Source organism: Uranotaenia lowii, chromosome 2, assembly GCF_029784155.1.
Source record: "Uranotaenia lowii strain MFRU-FL chromosome 2, ASM2978415v1, whole genome shotgun sequence".
NCBI classification, from domain to species: Eukaryota; Metazoa; Arthropoda; class Insecta; order Diptera; family Culicidae; genus Uranotaenia; species Uranotaenia lowii.
This window is the reverse complement of record NC_073692.1, coordinates 355,868,840-355,880,393: the sequence shown is the minus strand read 5'-3', so window position 1 is coordinate 355,880,393 and position 11,554 is coordinate 355,868,840.

Genomic DNA, 11,554 nt, shown 5'->3' with positions numbered 1-11,554 from the left:
TGTTTCCCCCTTTTTGCGAAGTTTTATGATCTTTGCAGCGATGAAAAACAGAGGATGATGCTCATTTTGATGCTCGTTTTTTCCTCAACCGCACTTTTGCCAAATTTGCTAACCGATAAACGGCAGCAGCAGCAGCACTCGAAAGTTTCAAGTATTTGCACAATCCCTGGGACTGCTCAGGCTGGGAACCTACTCAAACATTCCCATGGTCGTATTACATTTCCAACTATTTACACATCAATTAATTCGTTTAATAAGTTCTTCCTCTGCTCAATTTTCGGGTTCAAGTCACATTTGGTTGAATGAAAAGAGCCAAACAGCAAAAAAAAATCTAGAAAGCTGGAAACAGCTGAACCAACTACCCAAAATTAAATTGGGCTACGCTCGAAGGTAGAAAGTAAGGTCTTCCTCATTCCAAAAAGGTAAACATATCCCCGGATAACGAACGACTCTATTTGAAGAAGCCTAGCAAAAGAAAGGACCTCTTACCCACTCAAATTCTCCTTCAGATTTAACAATTCGAATAAAGAAAGGATGCACTGCGGTGGGTGCCCGGCTTTTTTTTCCCTTCCATTTTGCCTTTCCCGAAAGAAAAGGCAACAAACGACATTGAATGCGAATTTTGTGGGGCCCGGTTTTTAAATCCTAACCTCAAGCAATTTTGTTCAATTTTTCATTCTGCAATTATTGGCTCATCTGCTGCCATGGGTTAATAATTTGTATTTTTTTTCCCGATTGGTTCCATGGCTTGATGTGTGTGATTCTGGTATTCTGTGTTGTTTTTTTTTTTCTGTGATGTCTTTTATAGTTTGCCAAATTACGTGAAATCGAATTGAGGGATCAATGCCCGAAAAAGACTCTTCATCAACTAGCACACTTACCTAATAGTTTTCAATATCAACTTTACTTACGATGAGTTGTGCATTCAGATAACGTTAAGGATAAGAAATGAATTTGCGGCTTTATCGGTGAGGATTAAAGAGTTGAAATGAAAGACGGATAGAAGATCAGAAGAAAATTCTAAGGTGGTGAAAAGAGCGAAGAGCATTTGAAATAGAAGCTTGACCACATGCTAAATTCTTTGTCCCACATCAATTTACTGTATTGAAGAAGTAGTACCCAATAGAGAAGGTATTGGGTACTACTTCTTCAATACAGTTAATTGATGTGGGACAAAGAATTTAGCATGTGGTCAAGCTTCTATTTCAAATGCTCTTCGCTCTTTTCACCACCTTAGAATTTTCTTCTGATCTTCTATCCGTCTTTCATTTCAACTCTTTAATCCTCACCGATAAAGCCGCAAATTCATTTCATAAAACAAATTCACGGTGATTTCTCCTCTTAAAATAATAAAAGTTAAGGATAAGTTCAGTGCTTTCGTACAAGAAACGATTTCTCACTGATTTTCATGAAGTAAAATACACTGACAGTTAGAATCATCTGTTATCGCCTTCTAGTATTTATCGTTAAGTGTGTTAAATAAATGATAAGCCAGTAACACTAGTTTACAGCCTTTTTGAACTGAGTAAGCTGAAGATCATTTTAATGTAGAATAAGACGCTGAATCAAAAAAAAATATTGAAAAAATCTCAGTAGAAAAGTTTTTAAACTATGCTGCAAATGTGGAATTTTGGAATAAGAAAAAAAGTAGTACTGATATCCAAATATTTCGAATTTCGTAACATAAAACTGAAATTTGTTTTTTGGATATTGAAGGTGAATAAATTAGCTATCGATCATTTGAACTTCATTTTTGCGTTTTTTTAACTGTATTGATGATATTTGTCAATTGATGATCGAAAAAACGGTGTAAAACGCAATTTTTTTTCATCGGTGGTTTAAGACTCGATGATAACAATTTAAAAATCTTATTTTATTTAAACCTAAAATCTCATTTCAAAACAAAAATTACAAGTAGTAATTTTTCGGAATCCGTTAAAAATTGAAGAAGTTATGGTTAATTTACTACAACAGAGATGTTTGAATTATTAAATTATTTTAACGAACCACACTGTATAGTAGACAAATCTTGACTGACTGATCTTATTTTCTTTGATATATTGATCCAAAATATACCTCGCCATCCATATGAATGAATGGAAATTTTCAAGCCTGGTAATAACTCTGCTGTATCTATACTGTGGTTCGTAAAACTTTCTTTCAAAAGTTAAACTCTTTGTTTTAAATTGAGATTTAAGGTCCAAAGAAAATAAGATTTTTAAATTGTTACCATCGAGTCTTAAACCGTCGATGAAAGAAAAATTCTGAAAAACATTCCTTTTAACGATTCATTCGGTCATAAATTCACAAATATCATCAATACCTACGCAGAAATAAAGTCCAGATGATGGATATCAAATTTGTTGACCTTCAATATGCGATATATTGATTACAATTTGTAGATTCAATTACTTTTTTTCTTTTTTTCAAAATTTCATATTTGAATCATATCTTGAAAACTGTTCTACTGAGATTTTATTAGATTTCATTTTCGAATTCAGCGCTCGATTTTACATCAGAAATTTTTGTCAGTTTATAAAATTCACGATTTTACGTAACTTTTGTTAACTAGTGTAATCATTATCAGTTGTGCTTGTTTTGATTACCGTAATCCGGGGTAATATTGATCACTTTTTTCAATATTTTATTATATTTTTTTCTGTTAAGGAGAATGTGGCATGTTCCGTTTGTTTAAAACCAGTACTGGACTCGTATAAACGTAAAACGCTGCGGAAATTTATTACACTACTTAAAATTTGATTTAAATATCGATTTCATCTCTATTTTGAATTTGATGCTTTGGGGTAATATTGATCAGTCTCTATTTTCGACGGTTTTAACGAGTTTTCTTGATCATAAAGGATACAAATCATCTTCATAATATTAACAAATGCTTGTTTATAAATTTTACCTAGCTTTTTAACGTTTTCTTTTAAAAACATTTATAATCAAAAAAAGAACAGTTTTGGTGCATACATTTAGGGGCACGAATTAAATTAATTACTAAATAGTTTTAGCTTCAAAATACAAATGAAATTTTTCCTTCACACATTCCTGAAGGCCCTCCCATTATTTCCATTTTCATTTTTTCTTCAAAGTTAATCATTTGATATGGTTCCTATCCATTTGTCCAATACGGGCTGACTATTGGAACATGTCCCTATTTTTTTTAAATTCAAACAAAAATTTTAACTAAATGACTATAAAAATAGCACAATAACTAAACACATACAAAGAAAAAAAAGTAGTTCTTTCACTTTCAACAACCCATTTGCTTTTAAATGCTTTTTGGTATCATTAGGAGAGCTGTTTGTTTGTGAGCTTTGGAAAAAATAGAAATCGTAGGATTTGAAAATTACATTTTTACTAACTGGAAAAAATTTCAAATACAAACCAAATTTTTCTTATTTGATACTCAATAAATAGGCTTTCAAATGTAAAAAACAGTTTTCAAAAATTCAAACTATAGACTGAGTTATTGATGATAATGTACAAAAATTTATTGTTGGTCAAAGTTTCCCCGGTGATCAAAGTTACCCCGTTTTACGGTACCAGATTTTGATTTGTTAATTGCTAACGGCTTTTTATGTCTTAATCTTGTCTTAGTGAAGTTGCAATTATGCAATTAAATTGGCTTCAAGATCATCATTTCGTAAAAAATAAGGCATGGTTGATATAAATGCATGGTTGTTTCATATCTGTTTTCGAAGGTGTTATTCTACAACAGCATTTCAAACCATTAATTTATTTTTAAAGGATTTGAAATCTCCGAACGGAAATGGTTAGCTTTAAGATATGGGAGAATCCAGCCCATGGCAAAAAAAAACGTGTAAAAAGAAGTCGTGTTAAAAAAAAACTCAACAACATCAAATCGCATAGACTTTTTACCTTACTTGTAGGTATAAATTTCTGAAATTTGTAATGAGCTGATGGAAAACTGTACAAGACGCACCAGCGGGGTAAGATAGCCCATGCCATTATTTTTCAGAAATACGGCAGCTTATGGAGACGAATGATGTTTTTCTTCATTTTTGTTGGGTCAAACAAGCTTCTCTATCATTTCTTAGGTGAAAATTTCATTAAAACGACTAAATTCCCCGAAACAGAATTTACCATGATTGACATTTTGACATGATTTTATGGCTAACCAGACTGCGCAGACCAAAAAAATTTTAGCTTTTCTTTTTTTCCAATTGTTCTTTCGGATGACCATAAATATATTTTTATATTTCATTCAATTTTCACAAACTTAGACTTAAAACAATCATATCAAAATTGAGGCAGAATACGCGCCAGACCACGTGTTTGACGCTCAAATTCAGAATGCTGATAACTTTTGAGAAAACCCGAATATCAAAGCGAAATGTCATTTTTTTGACTTGCTGACTCTCAAATTACGATAAGAATGCAGAATTTTATCAAATTTAGTCCTTTTTTAAGTTTAAAAGGTGCACCAATATTCAATTCGAAAATATCATCTGTCGCCATATTTGCCGCGATATCAGCCAAGAAATTAAACTCCGTTGCCTACTTGAAGGCGTTTTACCAATAAGGATATCATAATGTGTATTTCAAAAAGCGAAATTTTCGATTAATTTAGCAATAACGAATGAGGTTTTAATGCTTAGTTTACAAAACTGCGTTGAACATGTTACTTAATATATGATGTAGCAATCATTAGCATTCCTTTTTTCACCAAATATAACCAATATTGACTTTTTATCGTTGTTTTTCTCTCTAGTAAGACGTTGAATAAATCCCTGAATCGTCTTAAACGTTCTTATATGATTTTAGTCCTGTAAATAGCTTTAATGCTTAACTGGTGCGTTCTGTACAGTTTTTCCTTATGAGAAATAAAGGAAATGCATAATGTGCCAATTTTACAGTTCAAGAAGAAAATCAAGGCATCAAAAATCAAACCTGCCCCTCCTTTTCATTAGAGGGGAAATAGAATGGGGAGAGGGCTCTCCTAAAATTTTTAATAGAAAATCAAGGCATCAAAAATCAAACCTATAGAAAAAAAATTATAAATGTTCTCTATATGTAAATATTGAGAAATATAAAGAAAAATAAACAAACAGTTCACAATTTACAACTTTATTTTTTTATAAGCTTTATATTATCTATATGCAAAGACATTAAATTCCGAGTTGTTGACGCTAAACTGAAAACTGGAACCTTTAAAATCTGAAACTTCAGCGCTTTATTTCTGAGCTCGTAAATGTAATATGGAAAAATGGATTTCTGTCTGTCTGTCTGTCTGTTCCCTATGGACTCGGAAATTATTGAACCGGTTTTCTTGAATCTTGGCAGATGGGTGCTTTTGAGGCCAGGAAAGGTTCATATTGCAGTTTTAGACCCCTTCCGCTTACTGGCCGGGGGAGGGGGTCTCCAAAGCAAAAAATAAATACTTGCATAACTTGAGAACCATTCAAGCAAATGGTACCAAATTTGGCAGAGAAAAATATTTCAATGAATGCTTGGTGCCCCTCCTTTTCATTAGAGAGGAAATAGAAAGGGGAGAGAGAGCTCTCCTAAAATTTTTAACATAACTCGAGAAGCAAATGGAACCAGATTTGGCATGTGAGGTTATCTGGTACGAGAAAAGTTTCAATGATTATTTGAGACCCTTCCCTTTTTCAGTGGGAAGATTGAAATGGCAAGGGGCCTTTCATACTGCTGTTGTTGCAAAATTCGATAACTTTTCGTGCAAATGAATACAAATTGGCATGGGAGGATATTTGGAAATGGGAAAAGTTTTATGATTGTTTGAAACTCCTCCAGATTTGTATTAGGTGGATAGGAAGAGGGGAGGGGAATCAAATTTGGCATGCGAGGTATTCGGGTGAAAGAAATGTTCCCAGGATGGTTTGAAGCTCTTCCTACCTTTCATTGGAGAAACATAAAGGGGGAAGGGGCTTCCAAACATTTTTTTGCATAACTGGTGAAATAATCGAGTAAATGGAAATAAATTCGGCATGGGAGGATATTTGGATACGGAAAAAGGATCTATGGTTGTATGAGACTCCTCCCTGATCCCAGTAAACAAATTGAAAGAGAAAAGGGTGCCACCACAGTTTTTTTTCAAGATGTGGAGAGTTAATCAGGCAATCAAGCATCGAATTTGTTATGGGATTGTATTTTGATACGAGTAGGTAATGTTTCCGTTATTATTTGGAACCCTTCCTTTCGTAGATTGAGTGAGATAGGAAGAGGAGACGGAAGCCTCATACATTTTTGTTGCATATCAAAAAAATTAGCTGTGCAAATTTGTCAAAGGAAAAAATATGGAAGAAAGAATTTAATTCCGCCTTTCTTTTCAGTGGGGAGCTAGAAAAGAGAGAGGGGTGCAACCATACTTTCTTTTACAACAACTCGAGGAATGATCGAGCAATTTTTACAAAGAAGGGTTTGGGGAACGAGAAATGTTTAATTGACTATTAAACATGGGGTTTCGCATAATTCTATTTATAATGACTTGGAAATTGATCAAGCAAATCCAAACTTGACTTGGGAGAAGAACCAAAATTCGCTTGCGATGGTTTATAGGTAGGAAAAATATTTAAAACACGGGTTGAGACCTCTTCCTACTTCCACTTTATTTTTCTTTTTAGTTTTAGATTTTCAAATAAAATTTAATAAATCGTGCATTGAATGAAAAAATTTAAACATTTTTTTGAGTTTCGTAATAAATTTTAGCCAGAATGACGGATTGGCTAAATGATATCACCTAAAAACTTTTTTATGGTTTCATAATCTTATACCAACAGTGTTGGTGTGAAATTTTTTTGTTAATAGTCACCAATTTTCTTAAAATAAATATTTTTTTTTAAATCCGTTACCTGTCCGGGGTAAGATGCAACAAAATGCAAAACAAAGAGACACTTTGTAAATCTTCTTTTCATCTGCCGGAGTATGATTCTTTTGCATCCCGTGTTTGTCGACATGGAAATTTCATTCATCCGAACATTTATTTTATGATTTTAGCTATTAATGTTTTGTGTAACATTATGCATTATTTGTACAGATAAAATGTAAAAGTTAGTTTTAGCAGAACCAAACATCACTGCAATTGTTGTTTTCATGCGTAATGACTTTGCTGGCAGCAAAAATTTATCGAAATTTACTTTTTTTACGTTTTCATTAGATTTTTCAATGAAAACAAATTTTGTTGCGAGTTACCCCTTTTTCTAAATATAGTGAAAATCGCATGTTTTTGGAAAATTGAAAATAACTGAAAAATCCGATAATTTTTCTGACTACGTCGATTTGATGTCTCATTAACCTTAAAACTTTGGATGCATAAGGGGTATGATTATCCGTGTACATAAGTTTTTAAGAAGCCATTGAAGTTGAAAGGTGTTGCATGTTGCCCCAGTTGACGGTACCGAGTGGTTTGTTTAATTTAGTAATTGATAACATTTGGTTTATGCTTTTAAGTGCAGCACACTTGCCGGGAGCAAAAAAAACGAAATATTTCGTACTTCAACTCAAACATGATTCTTCACTAAGGTGGTTCATTTATTTTTCACCAGAACGAAAACGAAACATTATGGTTAAGCCATAACTGTAATTTTTTTTAAATGACGATGTTTAAAATGGCAAACCTTGATCATTTTTTGACATTTTAACATTTCACATTTTCAACATTTTCAAAGTTTTGTCTTCGTTTTCATTTTGGTAATTTTTGTGACGAAGTAGGTGATGGTTTTTAGCTATCGCACTTTTTTTCGCTTCGTCGCGGTGAAAATTAAATTTTTGAAGTTTAAGTAGTTTCTTATTACAAAATTTTGATTTTTTTTCCTGTATTAGTGTGCACTGTGCACTATATCATAAAATTGCATGATTCATTGTTTTTGCCCGACAAGATTCTCCGTTGATTTTGTCCACCTCCAGCAGGTTGAATGATTTGAAACAAGAGGAAACACACTTGCTACTTTAACGATTGGTGAGTTAGTTCCATTATTTATCTTTCTTATTCATTTATTCTGAACTGATGTTGCAATCCGGAAATTTCTACCTGAGAATTTTCAGGAGCCTACAAAAATTGAAAATTTTGAAATACCGTTAATTAATTTATGAACAAACGTGAAGTGAGTATGTTATGCCTTAGTAGAACCCGACAGTTCATTTATATGCTCCTTTTATATATCATGTTCCAGGTTTGAAAATTCTTATATTCACCAAAGTTTTCAATGCTAGAGTTCAATTTGCGGTACGTCATTAGATTATGTAAATTTATTCGTAACGATTAATATCTATGACGACACATTGGAATTGTTCAGATACTGTGTCAGTCATGGATGTGTACTTACACAATTATTCCGCAAAATCTTTCGGAAGAGGTAATTTCAATAAATATTTTTGTCTTTTTTGTCATTTCTGTCATTTTTGTCTTTTTTTATCATTCTTCCTCATTTTTGTCCTTTTTGGCATTGTTCTCATTCTGTCCATTTTTGTCATTTTTGGAATTTTTCTCATTCATCATCATTTTTGTCCTTTTTGTCATTTCTTTCATTTTTGTCATTTTTGGAATTTTTCTCATTCATCATCATTTTTGTCATTTTTGTCATTTTTGTCATTTTTGTCATTTTTATCATTTTTGTCATTTTTGTCATTCTTGTCTTTTTTGTCATTTTGGTCATTTTTGTCATTTTTGTCATTTTTGTCATTCCTGTTTGTCAGGTAACACAAATTAAGGAAATTTTAAAAGACAAATCGAGTAGGTAATCAAACAATTTTAATTCCTAGGGGTGTATCCAGAGCCCTAAAATTGGTTTTGGCTCTAATGCAATAACAACCTGCGATGATCACCATTCTACTTAACAACGATTTCGATAATGTAGCAAATGCTAATCAGCGTAGGCTGCTCGATGTTTTGCCATTAGTCAAATTGACAAACACACCAGAGCTCGAAGCCAGCAGCAGCAAACCAACAAAGCAAAACAGCCCCCGGGGACTGAAAACACGCGGGACGTGCCAGAAAATTGTCAGCAAAAGTCAACACCCTGGCTCTCGGAAAATTCAACCCCCCGTGGAGATTACATAACACGAACAAAACAACAACCCTCTCGGTGACATAAACTGGCTGAATGCGAAATCCCTCCCAACAAATCCACAAACGACGAGGAAAAGTCAGGTGGAAGGAAGTGTCGCCTCTATGATTTAGAGCGCTTATGTTTCGGTGACGACGGCGATACCTTCGAGTAGAATATGGACTATCATCAAGATTCAAGAGAGCGGAGTTACTGTTGATACCCAGCCTTACATCTCATCCCACTGGCTCACATTTTTCCAACAGCTGCTGTATGAAAGCAGAAGCCACTCATCATGCCCAATCCGGATTCGCTTGGAAAATCCACCGGAATCCTCCCGGAGGCCAACATTAGGCAAATTAGATGTTGTTTACGCCTTTCTGCTGGGCTGGCTGACGTTGTTGTTTGCCATCACATCAGAGATCTCGGTTGCTCGCTTTTTCGAATAGGTATCTCGTGGGTACAAGCTACAGTATTGAAGAGAGAGTTGTTTTAATAAAAATATTTATTTACTGAATTTTAAAATATCTTACCCGTTACTTAACAATTAAAATACCCGATAAATTGATTAACAATTTATGGAACGTCAAATAAGATAGTCAAGTAAGACTCTAACATATTTTCAAGATCTCTTTCTGGATCTTTGGATTCAGATTGATAGTTTCCATTAAAAAGCTTCTTACCAATAAAACAATAATTATTACTGTAATATAAATCATTTTGTAAACAAACTGAACAAAGGGAATCGCGAGCAATCAACTTAGTAGATTAATCCTAGACAACTGACACAACCAAGACACTCAGAAATTTGACAATTTAGCATAAATACTTTATCAAACTGCTTATAAACGTTTGACAAAACGAAAGTGGGAAAATTTACATACCATTTTATAATCCAATACACCTAGAAGGATAGTTTTGATTCATATCGATAACAAAAAAAAAGAATAACATATTTTCGACAGAAATAGATTGAAAACATTTTTTCAACAAGTATTGAGGTACTTAACTGAAGATGTATCAAGCGCTTTTAAAATTTGTATAAGAATAACAAAATTCGATTAAAATAAACAAACACATGAACTGTACAAAAGCCTGTACGGGGGGGGGGCGGTGTGGGGGTGTTAATTAAGTGTAATACATCAAATTAAAGGTTATAAATAAGACTATCCTTTTATGTGAAGTTTATATCGAAAATATTTTTTTTCTATTTACTGCTGATTTTAAGCTCTCATCTTGCAAGTAAATTTCACCACCATGCACTATAAAACCATCATTTTATATTAACAACAGCTTGCTAAAACACATCTACGAAAATTTTCCAGAAAAATGGACTTTTTCAATAAAACTCCTTGCGCAAGCTGGAAACTTACTCAAATGAGCTCAAATTTGGCCAAAGTACTTGAAATTGAATGAGGATCAAACCCTGTAAGTGGCGTTGTGATCAGCGAAAAAAGCCGAAAAGTGAACTAGTCTATTATACACCCAAAATTCAGCCTCTTGCCAATCATGAGTAACCAATATCATACCGTAAGTGGCATAAGAAAAGAACGCTACCGGGGATGATTCGATATAAGATCGCCGGCATTAACCTTCTAGCACAACCATGTTGCGCATGACTGACGTCCCTCCCGATCCCATCACAAGACGTATCATGATGGAAATAATACCGGCCAACAGCAGACAGTCAACAAACCGAGCACTGTGCGTATGTACGTACACCCATAGAAGAGGTTGCAAAAAGCCAATGCCTATTTAGCAAATCTCTGTGCCGATAATGTGCCCTGTGCCGAAGTGCACGAAGTGTGAAAAAGCACTACTGGCACATGGACTCGAGCTCCCCACCAAAATGATGCATGACCACTACATTCAAGCGAAACAAGAAAAACATTTTATGGGATTTCCTTCATATTGGATAATTCATCCCGAAAAAAAGAAAATAAAAAACCACAGCGCCGTAGGAAGAGTCGAACTCATAGCACCAACTTTATCGTCTTGCCATTTCGACATCTTAACAATCTTAACATCTTAACAATTTAGCTTAATGCAAGACGAGGGATATTTTCATAGGTTTTCAGCCACCGATCAATCGCAAAAAAAACGCAAAACGGTGGCTTCCTGGCGTTTGGCCGCCTTTCAAGGTAGTCCTTTGTCTTGCGACGGAAACGGAAAAGCCAGAAAACCACCGTTGTGCGTTTTTTAGTGATTGATTGGTGGCAGAAAGCCTTTGACAAATATCCTTCGTCCTGCGTCCTGCTCAAATAGTACACTGGTTAAGATGTCGGATTGGCAAGACGATATAAAAATGGTGTTGTGAGTTCGATTCTCACTTCCCTACGGCACTGAAATTTTTTTTATTTTCTTGTTTCTGGGATGAATTATCCAAACGGGTAAAAGTTCCATAGAATGTTTTTCTAGGTTCGCTTGAATGTAGTGGCCATGAAAAATTTTGGTTGGGAGCTCCAATCATTTTGCCAGTTGTGCTTTTTCAAGCATATCATCTCTGGCATAGTACACTT